This window comes from Leptonychotes weddellii, chromosome 5 (assembly GCF_054177405.1).
Source record: "Leptonychotes weddellii isolate Sample4059 chromosome 5, ASM5417740v2, whole genome shotgun sequence".
In the NCBI taxonomy this organism is placed as follows: Eukaryota; Metazoa; Chordata; class Mammalia; order Carnivora; family Phocidae; genus Leptonychotes; species Leptonychotes weddellii.
The window spans coordinates 37,872,957-37,889,193 of NC_138373.1; the positions used below are offsets into that span (position 1 = coordinate 37,872,957).

The 16,237-nt window shown below is 42.0% G+C and overlaps 1 long non-coding RNA gene across 2 annotated transcripts in view; it reads left to right on the top strand.

Annotated features, from left to right (window-relative positions):
• LOC102734156 (uncharacterized) overlaps positions 1 to 13,227 on the top strand; it is a 67,029-nt gene extending 53,802 nt beyond the window's left edge. For both annotated transcript variants that reach the window (XR_014145078.1, XR_014145079.1), the window contains 2 exons: positions 4,399 to 4,515; positions 11,911 to 13,227. This is a non-coding gene — a long non-coding RNA (uncharacterized LOC102734156). The remainder of the gene's footprint in view (positions 1 to 4,398; positions 4,516 to 11,910) is intronic.
• The last annotated feature ends 3,010 nt before the right edge of the window (positions 13,228 to 16,237 follow it).

A 16,237-nucleotide genomic window follows, 5' to 3' on the forward strand; every position in this document is an offset into this window, starting at 1 on the left:
GCTTTTGCAACTGTGCAACCCGGACCGGAAACGGGTGCCTACACCCCGCCTTCCACCACGCCCTGCGCCTCGGGCTTCTCCCACGGCAGCGCTCTACCGCCCGTGACAATTTGTATAGGAGTTCAAATAATTCTGGCTGCTGATGGGGTGATATACAGTGTTGATATACAGTGTTGTTACATATAATATTCTTTAAATATAAAATTTTTATTTTAGTAAAATGTACAAATGTTATAAACAGCACATAGGTACAAAGACACAGGAAGGAGCAAATATGCTGATAGAAAGTACTTATAAATAAATACAGAAATTGTTGGTATAAGTTGATCAAAAGCTGCTAGCGTACTTCATTTCTGTGAATATAATTATCCTAACGTGTACATGAATCCAGTATAATAGAATTTTAATAAATTATATTAATAAACTGTAAAAATATTACTTATAATAGGTTCATTTCTTATACACATCTTCCTTTGGCTTTATATTAATTTTATAAAGCCAAAAATAAAATTTTGGGGGGCTCAGTCGTTAAGCGTCTGCCTTCGGCTTGGGTCTCGATCCCAGAGTCCTGGGATTGAGCCCCACATCCCACTCCTGGCTCAGCGGGGAGTCTGCTTCTCCCACTGCCTCTGCCTCTCTCTCTGTCTCTCATGAATAAGTAAAATCTTTTAAAAAAAAAAAGATGCATGGGTGATAATATTTACATGGGGTCTGTTATTTCCTGATGATTAGACCGATGTTGCCCCATCTTTCCTGAGCTTTCCCTAGGAGGGAGATTCTTCAGAGCGAGCCGGGCTGTTACTTGGGTTTCAAGCCTCCTTCCTGACTCCCCTGGTCTTGTGCCCCTACTGTCTTCTGTGTCAGTCCTAGAGGTCACGTCCTGTGTACCCTAAGATCTCATTCTGCTGAAGACTACATGTGACCTGGAGGTCATTTTGATTTTCCTCAATCATGACTTTTCCAACCTAGATCTCTGGCATAGAGAGGCTGCTTCTGTGCTGATCTGATGTCAGATTCTAGTAATAAGTGCAGGCAGGTAAGAAGAACTATATCCACGCTTATAATCCCAATTTATCATTTTATACCCAGAGTCCCAAAATTATAAAACCAACCTGACTTTCTAAATACTTTAGAAAATATTTCCAGTAAAAAATTAATATAAAGCCAAAGGAAGATGTGTATAAGAAATGAACCTAAGTAATATTTTGACAGTTTATTAATATAATTTATTAAAATTCTAATCTTAATTATACTGGATTCATGTACATGTTAGGATAATTATATTCAGAGAAATGAAGTACGCTAGCAGCTTTTGATCAACTTATACCAACAATTTCTGTATTATAAGTACTTTCTATCAGCATATTTGCTCCTTCCTGTGTCTTTGTACCTATGTGCTGTTTATAACATGTATTTGTACATTTTACCAAAATAAAAATTTTATATTTAAAGAATATTATATGTAACAACACTGTATATCAAGATCATTTTTATATATATGAATGATTTTTCTTGATAATAAAAAATAGTCATTTTAGGAAGTAAAATATTAAAAATATATATACATACCAAATATAAAAGTAGAAATGTAAATCTAAAATCACCTACAATCTCCACATACCTATATTTCAATCTGATTTTTCTTCTCAAATAAGTTTACAAACTCTTTTATTATAGTCACAACTTCTATAAAAATTCTTGTTTTTCTAAATTGTGGGGAACCATGCACTCACACACCTGCTAAGTCTTTGCCTGCCATGCCATCTCAGGGCCATCATGGGACAGTGGGTGTAAAGTCAGGAAATACAACCATCTGCTCTTTGGGGTAATGCATCAACATGCAAGTGTCCAGGGTGATAAGCCTCATGTCTCATCACATCAGTGGTTCAGCTGATGGAAGCAGGGTTTGAGACCACACCCCAGCCTCCCCCCCCCGCCACCCAAACACACATCTACACCACACCTGAGCTCCAGCTAAAGTGCCTCGGAGAAACTCAGCAAGGTCTCTGCGGCACCTTTCCCCCACTAGCAGCCCTGATGTAGTTTGACCACTGAGGACAACCTGAAAGACATGATTCTTCAAAGATAAGTTCTGCCAGTCCATTGTGTATCTCCAGTTTTTTTCCCCGCTATTATGTGCAGTGCAGGTCCAAAGTCTGATTCCTCACATGAGCCTCACCTGGGAGGGAAAACCAAGGTCTCCAGATTGTAAACACCTGTTCAAGGGAAACACCAGCTACATGGGATGGAGATGCCCTGTGCTGTGGAAGTCTAGACCAGGACCTTAAAATATTGGCAATTGAAAAATAACCTGTGTCTATTACTCTAAAAAAAATTTTTTGGAGCAGTTTTAGGTTCACAGGAAAATTGAGGGGAAGATCCAAAGACTTTTCCACGTAATCCCTGCCCCATGCACACAGCCTACCCCTGATCAACGTCTCCCACCTGACGGTGCATTTGTTACAGTCCATGAACCTACATGGTCACATCCTTATCACCCAATGTCCATCACTGGAGTTAGAGTTCACTCTTGGTGTACATTCCCTGGGTTTGGACATAATGACACGTGTCCCCCATTGTGGTGTTATACATCGTAGTTCCACTGCCCCCAAAATCCCCTGTGCTCCACCTAGTCACCCCTCCTCACCCTGGCCTCTGACAACCACTGATCTTTTGACTTTTTACCATCTCCAGAGTCGTGCGTTTTCCAGAATATCCTAGACTTGGAATCATACAGTATGGGGCCTTTTCAGATTGTCCTCTTTCACTTAGTAATATGCATTTAAAGTTCTTCCATGTCTTTTCATGGCTCCATAGCTCCTTTCGTTTCAACACTGAATAATATTCCATTGTCTGGATGGACCACATTTTACTCATCCATCACCTACTGAAGGACATCTTGGTTGCTTCCAAGTTTTGGCGGTTATGAGTAAAGCTGCTGTAAACACCCCTGTGCAGATTTTTATGTGGAGATAAGTTTGTAGCTCCTTTTGTGAATACTGAGGAGCATGATTGCCTGATTGTGTGGTGAGAGAATGTTTAGTTCTGTGAGAAACCACCAAATGGTTCCAAAGTGAGTGGCTGCACCCTTTTGCATTCCCACCAGCAATGACAGAGCGTCCCTGTTGCTTCACGTCCTCGCCAGCATGTGGGGGTGTTAGCATCCCAGATTTGGGCCGTCATCCTAGGTATGGTGGTATCAGAGTGTTGTTTTATTTTGCATTTCCCTGATGACATACGATGGAGAGCATCTTCTCATATGCTTATTTGCCATATGAATATCTTCTTTGGTGAGGTACCCATTAGGGTCTTTGACACATCTGTTAATCTGTTTGTGTTCTTACAGTTGAGTTGTAAGAATGTATGTGTGTGTGTGTGTGTGTGTGTATTTTGGCTAATAGTTCTTGATCAGATGTGTCTTTTGCAGATATTTTCTCCCAGTCTGTGGCTTGTCTCATTCTCTTGACAGTGTCTTTTGCAGAGCAGAAGATTCTAATTTTAATGCAGTCCAGCCTATCCTTTCTTTCATGAATAGTGCCTTTGGTGGTTGTATTTAAAAAGTCATCGTCCTACCTGACATCACCTAGATTTCCTCCTATATTCTAGGAGCTTTATAATTTTGCATTTTCCACTTGGGTCTGTGATCCATTTTGAGTTCATTTTCGTGACGGCTGGACAGTCTCTGGTCTAGACTCATTTTTTTGCATGTGGGTGTCCAGTTGTTCCAACATCATTGGTTAAAAAGACGACCTTCTCATCCAAGATGAGTCAATGTGGGACACTTGGGTGGCTCAGTCGGTTAGCGCCTGCCTTCAGCTCAGGTCATGATCCCAGGGTCCTCGGATCGAGCCCCGCGTCCAGCTCCCTGCTCAGCAGGGAGTCTGCTTCTCCCTCTCCTCCTCCCCCCAATCATGCTTGCTGACTCTCTCTCTCTCTCTCCCTCTCTGAAATAAATAAATTAAAAAATCTTAAAAAAAAAGATTAGTCAATGTATAGTATAACGTCTGTTCTTTCACCACTGATACCTCACTGTCTCCATTACCGTGCCTTCGTATGAAGTCTCGAATGTTTATTACTTTTTAACAGTCATGTAACTCTGCGACTAGCCCTGAAGTAGCTTTTTTCTAAATAATGTGTATGGTTTCCCTTGTTGTTCTAAATGCTCGTGCTCTCCTTGAGGAAGCTGAAATACCTATGTCACCAGCACCAGGAGCAAGATTAAATACATGTCACAGCCTAATCGCTGGAGACCAGGTCACTGGTGGGAGGTTGTAGGAAACTCGATGTGACCCAAGTCCATAAAAGTCTGTGCATTAAGTTCTTATAAAGGCCACGGTATTTGCTTTACTTGATGGAGTGATGGACACTGCGAACATGAGATGCAATTTTATTTCTCAGCAGCGTGAGGACCTAGGAGAGGCCGTGATGTGGATGTGGCTCAAATGGAATCAAGCAGCGGGCGTTCAGCTGGATGCCGAGCACAAGGGCCAGACATTCTGAGGAAACTCCAAGCAGGTACACCTCAAACCCCCGCTTTCTCGTATTATTTACATATGCGCTGCATTTGGACACTTTGTTATCATGTAACCCTATATGGTATTTTAGGTAAACGGCAGGAGAAATCGACTTTTAACTCCTTTAAAAAAAAAAAAGCAGCATGGAAGTAGTTTCTCTTATCAGTGGTGAAACCAAAAAAAAAAAAATTGAATATTCTTTTCCTTTTAGAAAAAGATTTATTCGTCTGCTACCCTTTCTAAAACATGAAGTGACAAATACAAGTCTCATAAAATATCCTGGTTCTGACGAGCAAGACAGTAGAACTTGATAACAAATGCTGAAGGGGACCCACAACAGCAGAACCACTCAGCCGGAAACGCAGACCTGCCAAAACACTCTTTACCGAGGAAGGTTAGGGAAGTGCTCTTTAGAAGGGGTCTCAGCAGTCCGAGGCCGTTCTGCTGTCTGCGGAGAGGCAGGGAACACAGATTATATTCTCACGCTTGGATGTGCCGCACTTCTGCCCAGAGCCGAGCATCCTATAATTTGCATGGTGACTTTTCCCCCTTTTTATTCTTATTATCTTTTAATTTTTTTAAAAATTTTATTTATTTGACAGAGAGAGAGAGCATGAATTGGGGGGGGGGGGAAGCAGAGGGAGAGGGAGAAGCAGGGTTCCCGCTGAGCAGGAGCCCGACACGGGACTAGATCCCAGGATGCTGGGATCAGGACTTGATCCAAAGGCAGACGCTTAACTGACTGAGCCACCCAGGCACCACCCCTTCCCCGTATTTTTAAAGGTGATTGTATTTTAAATACAAGTATAATTAGTGCAAAACAATTCATGTGAGTCCATCTTACAAATTCATTCACATGATCTCGAAAAGACAGAAAAAGAAATCTATGTATTGAAGAAAAGAGGGACATCTCTCTTTTCAACACATTGTTCCAATTTTTTTTTTTTTCTGTCAAAAATGTTTCCCTCCTTCTTTAGAAGGAAAATAAATACTAATTTGTGTACCAACACACGGTCCTCCATCACAGATTGCTCCTCCCAAGCACATTTGCCGACTGGGCCTGAAAGGGTCCGTGAGCCCGAGTGACACGTGGTGACAGTTACATGAGGCTGGCATTTCACGCCGTGCCCTTCGGGAGAACTGCTGCTTCACGAATGGGTCTCGTGTGTAGGTTTCTGGGCAGGGAATCAAACTCTTTTCCAGCACCAAAAACACCTTTGGAGGCTTTCTGCGTGCTTCCTGAAAATGACCCTTGAACATATGATTTGTTTACAACCTTTGTTCTCGAGGCGCCCACGCACTCACGTGGCCCTGCCAACTCGAGCTGCGGTTTGCTTCGGACTCACAGTTAACTTCCAACAGCTCAGGCATTTCAGGAACCGGCAGAACCTGATTGATCCGTTCTTCGTGAAGAGCGTCCCTTTACTGCAGTTTCTTGTCAGGAAGTGACATTATAAAAGTTTCTGACATTCTGAGACAGCCCGTGGTGTCCCTGCTCCCAGATCAAGACTCCTCAGGCGCCGGTCCAGCCGCAGGTCAAGGTCTTCGGGAGTCTGCTGAGGCGGCTCTGTGGGCTGGCTCCTGGTGCGCAGGGCCTCACCCGCGGGCCTGCCTCCCTCACACTGTCGAATCTCACTGCATCCAGATGCCTTTCAGCTTTAATCTTTTGCCTCTGACGGCGAGTTGGAAGTATTCAAAAGGAATCTAAGTAAAATGGTTTCTGAGAGTGTGAAGTCATAACGCTCTCCGACATTCCTTCACGGTCCATGAATCCAGGGGTCCCCTTCTAACAGAAGGACAGACGACTGTTGGTGTGGGATTCCCACAGCTCTCGGCCTCATCCTCCACATGACATAGACTCTGTGCCCCTGTCAGCCGCCGAGGCCGGCAGGTGACCCCTTCCCTAGCCTTGTGGAGGCATCGTTTTTGTTTGTCTTCCCAGTGCATTTGATAGCATCTAGTTACTAGTGACATTTCAAGTGGCCCAACGTAGCACGTGACTTCCTTCCCGTTCCGTCCTTTTCCCTCCCTTGCCCTCCCAGAGCATGGCTGCTGGTGGGGTGCTATGGAGCTGCTCTTCTAAACTTCTCTTTGCAGCTGCATTTTGTGCTGGAGCACAGACGAGCCCCCCATCTCACTATTGTCTAGCCCTCGAGACTTTAGACTCTTGGCTCCTCAGATAAAAGATGTTATTTCATGGAGTTGCTCCTTATTGCCTATGGCAAAACATTATACTGTATGAAAAGTTTCCAAGTACCCTTGAAAACAGTAGAAATAAAAGTAGTCACCCAAATCTACCATTTGGGATCAGTCCTTAAATGATGAACTTTCAGTGGAGAACAGCAACAAGTATGTGCCTGACCACAGATGGCTTATAACCCTCTGCGAATCAATACGCACAGGGAGAGCCCAAGTTCAGAGGAGCGAAGTTTACCCAAGGACAAGCCAAGCTATTTAATGACTGCTAATCTTAGTATATTGACGAGTCGTTGAACTGTGGTTAGGGAGCACAGGTTTATTTATTTATTAAGATTTACTGATTTATTTTAGAGAGAGAAAAAGAGGATGCATGCAAACAGGGGAGGGGCAGAGGGAGAGAGAATCTCCAGCTGATTCCCTGCTGAGCACTGAGCCCGAAGCGGGGCTCGATCCCATGACCCTAAGATCATGACCTGAGCTGGAACCAACAGTCAGACACTTCACCGACTGAGCCACCCAGGCGCCCTGGGGAACACAGGTTTAATGAAACCATGGCCAGACCTTGCTGATGACACTGTAATTACAAATTTGTGATGGGTTTCTAGCAAAGCTGTGAACCTCACTTCCCAACCCTGATTTATTCTTCTTCACTTTATTACCTCCACTATCAAACGTTCGGTGGGTTTGTCCAGCTGGGAGGTGCTGCTGGTCCTGGGGCAGCGTTTCCCTGCCCGGGCCTCTTTACTTCCAGCTTTTGAGAACAGGTTCCTCATGGCTGTCTTGTCAGCTACGTAGTAAGGAGTGGTGGAAAATGAGTCAGAGAAGCCTGCCTGGGCTCAGACCTTCCTGGAGTGCTTGAGCTTCCCCAGCTCACACCTGTCATCAGTCAGCCCAAGCGATACAGCACATCCCGTAGGTGCACCGTACCTGCAAGGGGACAAAATCTAAATTAGAGACACTCTGAGGGTTAAGGAGTTTACATATCTCCTGCAGGGGTAGCCTGATACAGTGAGAATCACGGGAAAACACACTTGTCTCATTGAAGTTTGCATTTCTCAGATTACTGCTGCTAAATGTGAGGTTCAGGAAATAAGAGTTGGAAAGACTCACATGTGGAAAGCAAACTGAGGATCCGGCTGCACCTTGTCACAGCTTGACAGCAAGTGAAGGGTCCCAGGGCAGACCTGGACACTGACCCAGGTCCCTGAATCCTAATCAACTTCTTTCCCTTCTTACCTGTCAACAGGCAGGGAACTTGGCTCAGAAAGGGAGATCAGAGCTAAGATTTGATGATGGGAAGGATTCAAAGTGGAAGATTATAAAGCATTAAAAAGCAAAATACACCATGAGAGTAAGTGGGGCGTAAGCTCTTGTAGGTCAGACAGCAGCGAAGGCAGGAGGGGTCCCTGCAGGCTTCTGGGCAGGAACAGTCAGTTTTGCCAAGCTCAAAACCACCCCCCAACCTCAGAGGCTTGCCACACGGGGCTTGCAAGGCTCACTGGGATCACAGGCGGTTCTGCAGCTCTGTCCAGGCTACTACTCTGTCCCTAGCCTCCTCATTCTAGAACTCTGGGTGGAAGCATCCTTCACCTGGAACACGCTATTCTCATGGCAAAGGGCAAGAGCAAAAAGTCAAGAGAAACCCAGTGATCAGTCATATTTTGAGCTCCTGCTCAGGAATGGAGGATGTCACAAAGACTAACAACAGGTCCCAGCGTCCGCCTGACACTGTGGTGAGGGGGTGTGTTCCACTCTAGGTCACAAGCTAGTGGTGGGACCTGGGAGCCTCTCACAAGGGTGGAGCAAGCACCAGTGCCAACCAAAGCCACTGGAGCCAGAAACACATCAAATATGCGCTGTCCTATTTGGCTTTTAGTTAATGGCTTCCGTGATCGAATTGATGAAATATCAAGGTGGCTAGTATTTACTGTGTGCTTTTTAGCCACCTGCAATTTCCAAGCCATGGTGACTGGTAAGAAAAAATGCATCTGATCCTTGTTCTGTAGCTTTGTTTTTATTTTTTTTTATTTTTTATTTTTTATTTTTTTTTAAAGATTTTATTTATTTATTTGACAGAGAAAGACACAGCGAGAGAGGGAACACAAACGGGGAGTGGGAGAGGGAGAAGCAGACTCCCTGCCGAGCGGGGAGCCTGATGCGGGACTCGATCCCGGGACTCCAGGATCATGACCTGAGCCGAAGGCAGTCGCTTAACCAACTGAGCCACCCAGGCGCCCATGTTTTTAAAACTATGTTATTTGCAGAAAAAAATTTTCCTAGCGAACTTCAGTCCCATTACTGGAAATTTGGAATGAAGTTCTCAAAAGATAGCTTGACTTGGACACGCCAACTTGGTTTTTTGGCACCCCCCCAAAATAAAACACACATGTGATGTCCATCTTTTCTACCACTGTGTGTTACGTGGAGGTGTGTCACTGGGCTGTGTCTTTCTGATAGTCAAATTTAAAATCTATCAGAGTTTCAACATAATATAAGTGGGGATTGACTCACACATGACTGGATTCACAATTAGAGCGGAAAAATCTGAAGTCCAAGTTTACAAATTTTTTTGGAGCATATGAGACAAGAGAAAAAAAAGGTCTTTGACAAGCGCCTGGCATCTTTCTCAGAGTTTCATCTCTGCAAATGCTTTCATATGTCAAGAGATTCAGAGGCTTGACAACCACGACTCTCCCCGGTAACCTAGGAAACAGAAACAACACTTGCCTTTTTGGCAATCACGGAAAATGGATTTACATTAAAAAATAAAGACTTTTATGGGGCGCCTGGGTGGCTCAGATGGTTGAGCGTCTGCCTTCAGCTCAGGTCACGATCCCAGGGTCCTGGGATCGAGTCCCGCATCGGGCTCCCTGCTCAGCAGGAAGCCTGCTTCTCCCTCTCCCTCTGCCATTCCCTCTGCTTGTGCTCTTCTGTCTATCTCTCTGTCAAATAAATAAATAAAATCTTAAAAAAAAATAAAAATAAAAAAATAAAGACTTCTGCTCCTCTTGTCTAAGCAATTATACTAATTAGATTGAAAAATCCTGACATTTCCAATTAGCATTTACTACTAAATGTATATCTGCAAATACAACAGAGGGTAAATACTGATTTGTGAGACCAGACTAAATTGCACGCTACCATGCCATGGGCAGGGAATTAGCACAATATGTTAGCACTATTATCCAACTTTTACTATTTTTGAATTGAAACAATCATTTGTAAATTGTAAGTGGTAGTACAGATGTAAGTGAAACATTTGCAAATGAAGTATGTCAAGGGGGCCTCAAAGCAAATAGAAAGCAAGGAAAAAAAGGGTTTCTTTCAACTAAAAAGTCTGCAGAAGATCACGAAACCATGCTAAGTCCTCATCAACGGTTCCCTTCCGAGGAGTGGCTCTCAGGTTTCTCCACCAGTCCCCCTGCTGCCGTGCACCGTGGTGACTGAAGGGATTCGCTCCGGCCTTACAGCATTCACAACTAAAGTGTATGGCATGGCGGCTCAAGCCTACATTTAGGGTATCCTACATTCAGACTTAGCTGTAGCATTCCTTGTAGGTTGTATGAATGCTCTCTCGGGTTTCCTTTTCACTATTTGTGCTTTAACTCTGAGATTCCCCCTTCATTGCGCTGCTCGTAGAAATGCATATCATACCACGATGAGATGGCGCTCTCCCACATCCTCTTTTCCTGCAAACCCTTCCCTACCACTGGCCCAACAAGTTCCCCAGAGTTCTTCTGGATTCCTTGAGCAGTAGGTGGTATTTATATACCCTTCCGTGAATTGTTGACTATCAGTCTATGTGGTTCCCTTAACTTATAAAGTCCTGAGGAATGAGACCTGAAACTAAGCTCACCTGCCTTCATCTACAATATTTTTTCCTAGTTATAGTAGCGAAAAAATTCAAGAAAATAAAACTACATTTTAAAAAAACTCTGGTTTCCAAAACTGTCTATTGGTTATAAATAATCAAACATTTGCTAGGGTGAAAACTATGTTCATTCCTACAAAAGGGCAACTTAAACATGGATTTTGTGAAACATCTTAATTTTTAAACAGATCGTGCGCCATAGTGGTAAGTAGCCCAATGCCTGTGAAACCATCCTGTTTGACCTGCCGTTTGCATACAGTAATCTCAGTCTGCTTAGCGAGTGTAGGCAGCTTGAGTCTGTGGAGCAAATCTTGTCCTCCATTTGCATCTCCAACTTTGAGATGTTTGTCCCACCCCCAACTCCAGCACGTACACCGCACCGTGCACACGCACACAGAGATACAGAGACTCAATCTTGCACACCCTGAGACAATGTGTTGGGTATGACTAGATTAAGTTGCAGTGATAAATTAACACCGGATCGCCAAGGGTTGACAGAACTAAGGCACGTACCTCACTCGCAGACGTGCCAGTGGCCCATGGTCCTTTGCTCCATGCCACATGGTCTTTCAAGGACCCAGGCTGACAGATGTTCACTTCCTTTCTGCATCTAGGTGACCATAAAGTGAGAAGAAAAAGCTGGAGGGCCAGGAAAACCACATGTTGCTCCATATGAGTTCATTGGCTGAAACTCGTCATAGGGAGTCCGCCTAGCTCCAGGAGAATTGAGGGTCATGGGGAAGCTGATTGGCCACACGAGGTTATAACTTTCTCCCAAGAGTGTGAAGACCGGGGGCGCCTGGGTGGCTCAGATGGTTAAGCGTCTGCCTTCGGCTCAGGTCATGATCTCAGGGTCCTGGGATCGAGTTCCGCATCGGGCTCCCTGCTCCTTGGGAGCCTGCTTCTCCCTCTGCCTTTCTCTCTCGCTCTGTCTCTCATGAATAAAAAAAAAAAAAAAAAAGAGTGTGAAGACTGGGAACAGTAGTATCAGCAGAAGTAAGCAAGCTGGGATGATAGTCAAACGAATCTAGTTCTTCAGGTGTTGAGCCTAATGGGGTAAGAAGAGATCCTTGTGCAAGTTTGCCATGAGTCTGCGCCCCTGCTTCCTGATGAAGATTCTGTGTTCACCAGGATAGGCTTAGATGTACCGCAGCGAATGCCCTAAAACCTCACATTCTCAGAGCACACCACTTATTTCTCACTTACTCTGCGAGTCCATCACAGGTGCTGTCTGGAGCAGTGCTGGTCACCCTCAGACAGGAAAGAGAGAATGTGGAAAATCATGCACCTGCTCTTACATTTTCCAACTCTGCTCATATTTTTCAGGGTAAGCTAAGTCACATGACTATGTCTGGCTCTATCGGAGTGCTGAAGTGCTGTCTCACCGTGAACCCAGGAGAAAAACCGGCCATGTTTGGACTTTTCCCTAAGGGACATAACAAATGGAATCAGTGGAGTCCCTGGGACTCAAGCATTGGTACCTCTATGCGTCCTGCACGGACAGGACCCTATGTAGCAGACGGCCAGCACTCCGTCGTCAGCCCAGGGCAGATCCAAGTGATACCACTTCCATTCTCTGTGAATTTAAGAACAAGAAAAAATCAGATGGAACAAGTATTCTCTGTTAATTGCCTCCAGATGTTTGTTTTACACTCTCTTGAAAACCAGAAAAAGAAACAAGAGCTTCTATCATAGAAGCCCTCCCAGGTCCCAGGAGCCTGCCCTGGCAATTTTCCAAAGTTCACTTGAAACACTTGGTCGTTCCTGATTGAGGTACACCTCCCAAACCTCCTTTCCGTAACACCACCCTGCTGCACTCCGGTTTGTTTTTCTTCTTTCTGAAGTGTCATTTTTAGGAGATGTGGGATAAATTGATGTAAAGTGACAAATGTCTCCATGGGAAAGAGAGAAGAGAATACTTACGTAGGAACAATTACGGCAGAGGCCATTTAGAGGGATTGAGGTGCCTTTCCTAGCACTCAGAGCAACTGCATGAATCATCTTCTGGTGCGAAAAATGTACAATACAAAGCTATTTTATGCACATTAAGTGGGTAGATGTGGATAAATTACTTGTACACAACGACAAGCTATATTTTAAAATTTAATTTTGGTCTTTAGTTCTTAATTCTCAAATTTCTTTACAAGAAGATTGCCAAGACATCAGTGTAGGCTGTGTTTATTAAGTTTTAAATGTTTTCTCTCTTGTACTTTTGTATAAGAAAGAAATTGAGGGGCGCCTGGGTGGCTCAGTCATTAAGCGTCAGCCTTTGGCTCAGGTCATGATCTCAGGGTCCTGGGATCGAGTTCCTCATCAGGCTCTCTGCTCAGCAGGAAGCCTGCTTCTCCCTCTCCCCCTGTTTGTGTTCTTGCTCTCGCTAACTCTCTCTATCAAATAAATAAATAAAATCTTTAAAAAAATAAAAGAAAGAAATTGATATGCACAAGAAGAGGAACAATCACATATAACTGTCAAATTCTCACTTTCTGTATTCCTAAAAAGTAACTTTCTGTCATATTAGTAAGATACACATATACACTCCTGTTAGGAAGTCTGACCTAGAGGGGTTTTTAATGACATGGGGATTTACAAAAGAAATGGTGACATATTGAGAGTGCATGATTATAATTATGAATAACTACGTAATTTTAAAGTAAAATGATAAGCAAAAACTGGCTACCCCCTTCAGAATAATAAATATATTTATTTCTGCAAGGCTCTTACTTGGCATTTATCGTTTTGTTGATCACAAAACTAATTAATCTGCTCATTTACTTAAGAAAAAATATTGGACACAACACACCCTATATTAGAAGATTTCATTGAACAGATTGTAAATCTTTACTCTTGATCTGCCAAAATCTTAATTTTTTTTTTTCCAGGAAGCAGAAGTGTAGGGAGGGTTATTATTTTGTCACTTAAATAATTCAAAGCAAATACGTTTCTCTGGGATTCTAGGAGAGTGCAGACAACATAGGCCACCCGGAAGCCCCCCTCTGATGCACCACAGGGGTTGATAGCTCATCACAGACTGAGCACAGGGCATTTTCAGGGTCATGGTGAAGGGCACAGAACAAGGGCATTGCTGCCATGAGGTGGGAGGAGGTGGCGAGAGAAACAGGACCTTGAGATATGAGACTTCTCCCAGTGTCTGATTTTGTAACTTTACTCATGGGTCACTTAACATCAGTTCACAGAATCACTGATGTCTCCCAAATGTTGACATTTGGAAATTATAGTTGCTAATACCATTTCTGTTCTCACTGGAAAGCCTTTAAGTATTGAGAAACTGTCAAGCGCTTAAATTTTTAAATTTCATCATTGGACACTAAGAACTTACTTTTATTTTTGAAATGACAGATTCACTTTGTTCATTTTTGAGAAAATATCTGCCAAATACCCAAGTCTGGATAACTAAAGTTGTCTGTGGGGGTTGAATTCAAATGGAGTTTGGTGAAAAATATCTGCCAGTCTGGCTCCAAATTCAAACAAAGTGCACAGTGCTTTTCACAAGAAAAGCGTCATGCTTTGGCATGTAACAAGAGTTTTTATACATACATCCCATTTCATCCCACAGAATATTTGGAAAGATGTGTATTAGGGTTGGCATTTAATCAAATAAACAATTTCACAGCTTTTACAAGAACATCCTTAAATGATATTGTCATTTTTTAAACTGTGGGTGCATCACGCTGAGTAATACTATGATAATCAGTACAGTTTGGAGTTGCTACCCGATTTGCTAAGGCGCCAGCAGTTAACCCACCATAGCTTTCACACTGAGGGTACAGGTATCAATGATTCTACGATGGGGCAGCTGGTACCTTATAATTCTGATGACAATGGTTTTCGCCTCTTGGAATGCCTCAGAGATTGTCAGGAAACCCAGACCACACTTTGAAAAACTCTGATTCAAGTATTTATTTTCAAAAAGAAGAAAGATCTAAACTCAATCAGATTACCTACCACCTAAAGACATTACCAAATGAAGATCAAATTAAGCCCAAAGTAAATGGAAGAGATAAAATAATAATAAAATTTGAAGACATTGAAATAAAAAAACAGGAAAAATAAAATCAGGGAAGCCTAACATCAGGTATTGAATAAACTTTATAAAATTGACAAACTTTTGGTTACATTGAAAAAAGAAAAAAAAAAAAAGAAAATTAAGAAAATACAAATTGCCAATATCACAAATGGAAGCGGGATCTTCACTGAAGACATAAAAGACTTAGAAAAAAAATGAGGGAATATATAAGACATCTTTATTTCTATAAATTAGACAATTTAGATGCAGTAAATATCCTGAGTGATATAAATTAATAAAACTGACAATAATTAAAAATAGAAAACTTGATCAGCCCCATGTCAATTACAAAAACAGAATTCATAATTTTAAGTTTTCCCACAAGTAAAATTTCAACCTCATTAACTTCCTTGCTGAATTATATCACACATACAAAGATAAATGATACCAATCCTATGAAAATTCTTTCAGAAAAAGGAGAGGAAGGGATACTTTCTAATTCATTTTATGAACTTAGTGATACTCTGACTCCAACAAGACCAAGTCATCACACATAGGGAAATATAAACATCCCTTAATGAATCTAAACAGCATTACCCATCACAAAACTCATTAACAGAATCCAGCCATACAGAAAAAGAAAGGTATATTATATCCAAGTGGGATATATGCTAGAAATGTAAGTTTCTTTGACATTTTAAAATCAATCAATATAATTAGTTCACTGTATTAAAATAATTTTTTAGTCATCTCAACAGATAAAACTATTTTACAAGATTCAATACCCATTCTTCTTAAAAACTCTTAGCAAATAAGGAAAGGTAGAGAATCTCCTCAATATGATAAAAGTCATATATGAAAAACCTACAGTTAATCGTATAGAGTGAAAGACTCTGTGCTTTCCCATTTAGACAGGGACCTAGGCAATCATATCCACTCTTGTTACTCCTGCTCGATATTGTTCTGGATGGGCTAGCCTATAACACACAGAGATAAAGAAAAATCATACAGATTGAAAACGGAAAGTAAAGTTTTCTTTATTTACAAGTTATATGATCATTGGACACAGAAAATTAAAAATAATTAACAGAAAGTTACCCAAATAACAAACGAATTCATCATGTGACAGAATACCCAACATACACAAACCAATTGTTTTTAAATACTATCAAAACCATGTGGAAAATACATTTTGATATCTGCTTGCAATAGCATCTGTACACATCAAATACTTCACAATGAGTTCAAGAAGACATGCAAGACCTATATTCTGATAACTATAAAATCTTGCTGAGAGAAATTTCTTTCATTTAAACATTGGAAAGACAGATCATGTTCATGGATTAGTGGCCTCAATACTGTTGAGATAACAGTTCTCCCTAAATTGATCTATAAATCCAATGTAGTATCAAAAAATCTCAGAACAGTTTATCATAGAAGATGAGAAGACTATTATAAAATCCATATGAACCTGCAAAAAACCTAGAATAACAAGTGCAATTTTGAAAGGTATGAACACAATTGAAAGAATCACAATGCCTAGTTTTGTCACTATCAAATTCTATTAATCAAGACTGTAAATGGCATAAAGATAGACCTTTAGATGAATCGAGCAGAAGAAAGTCC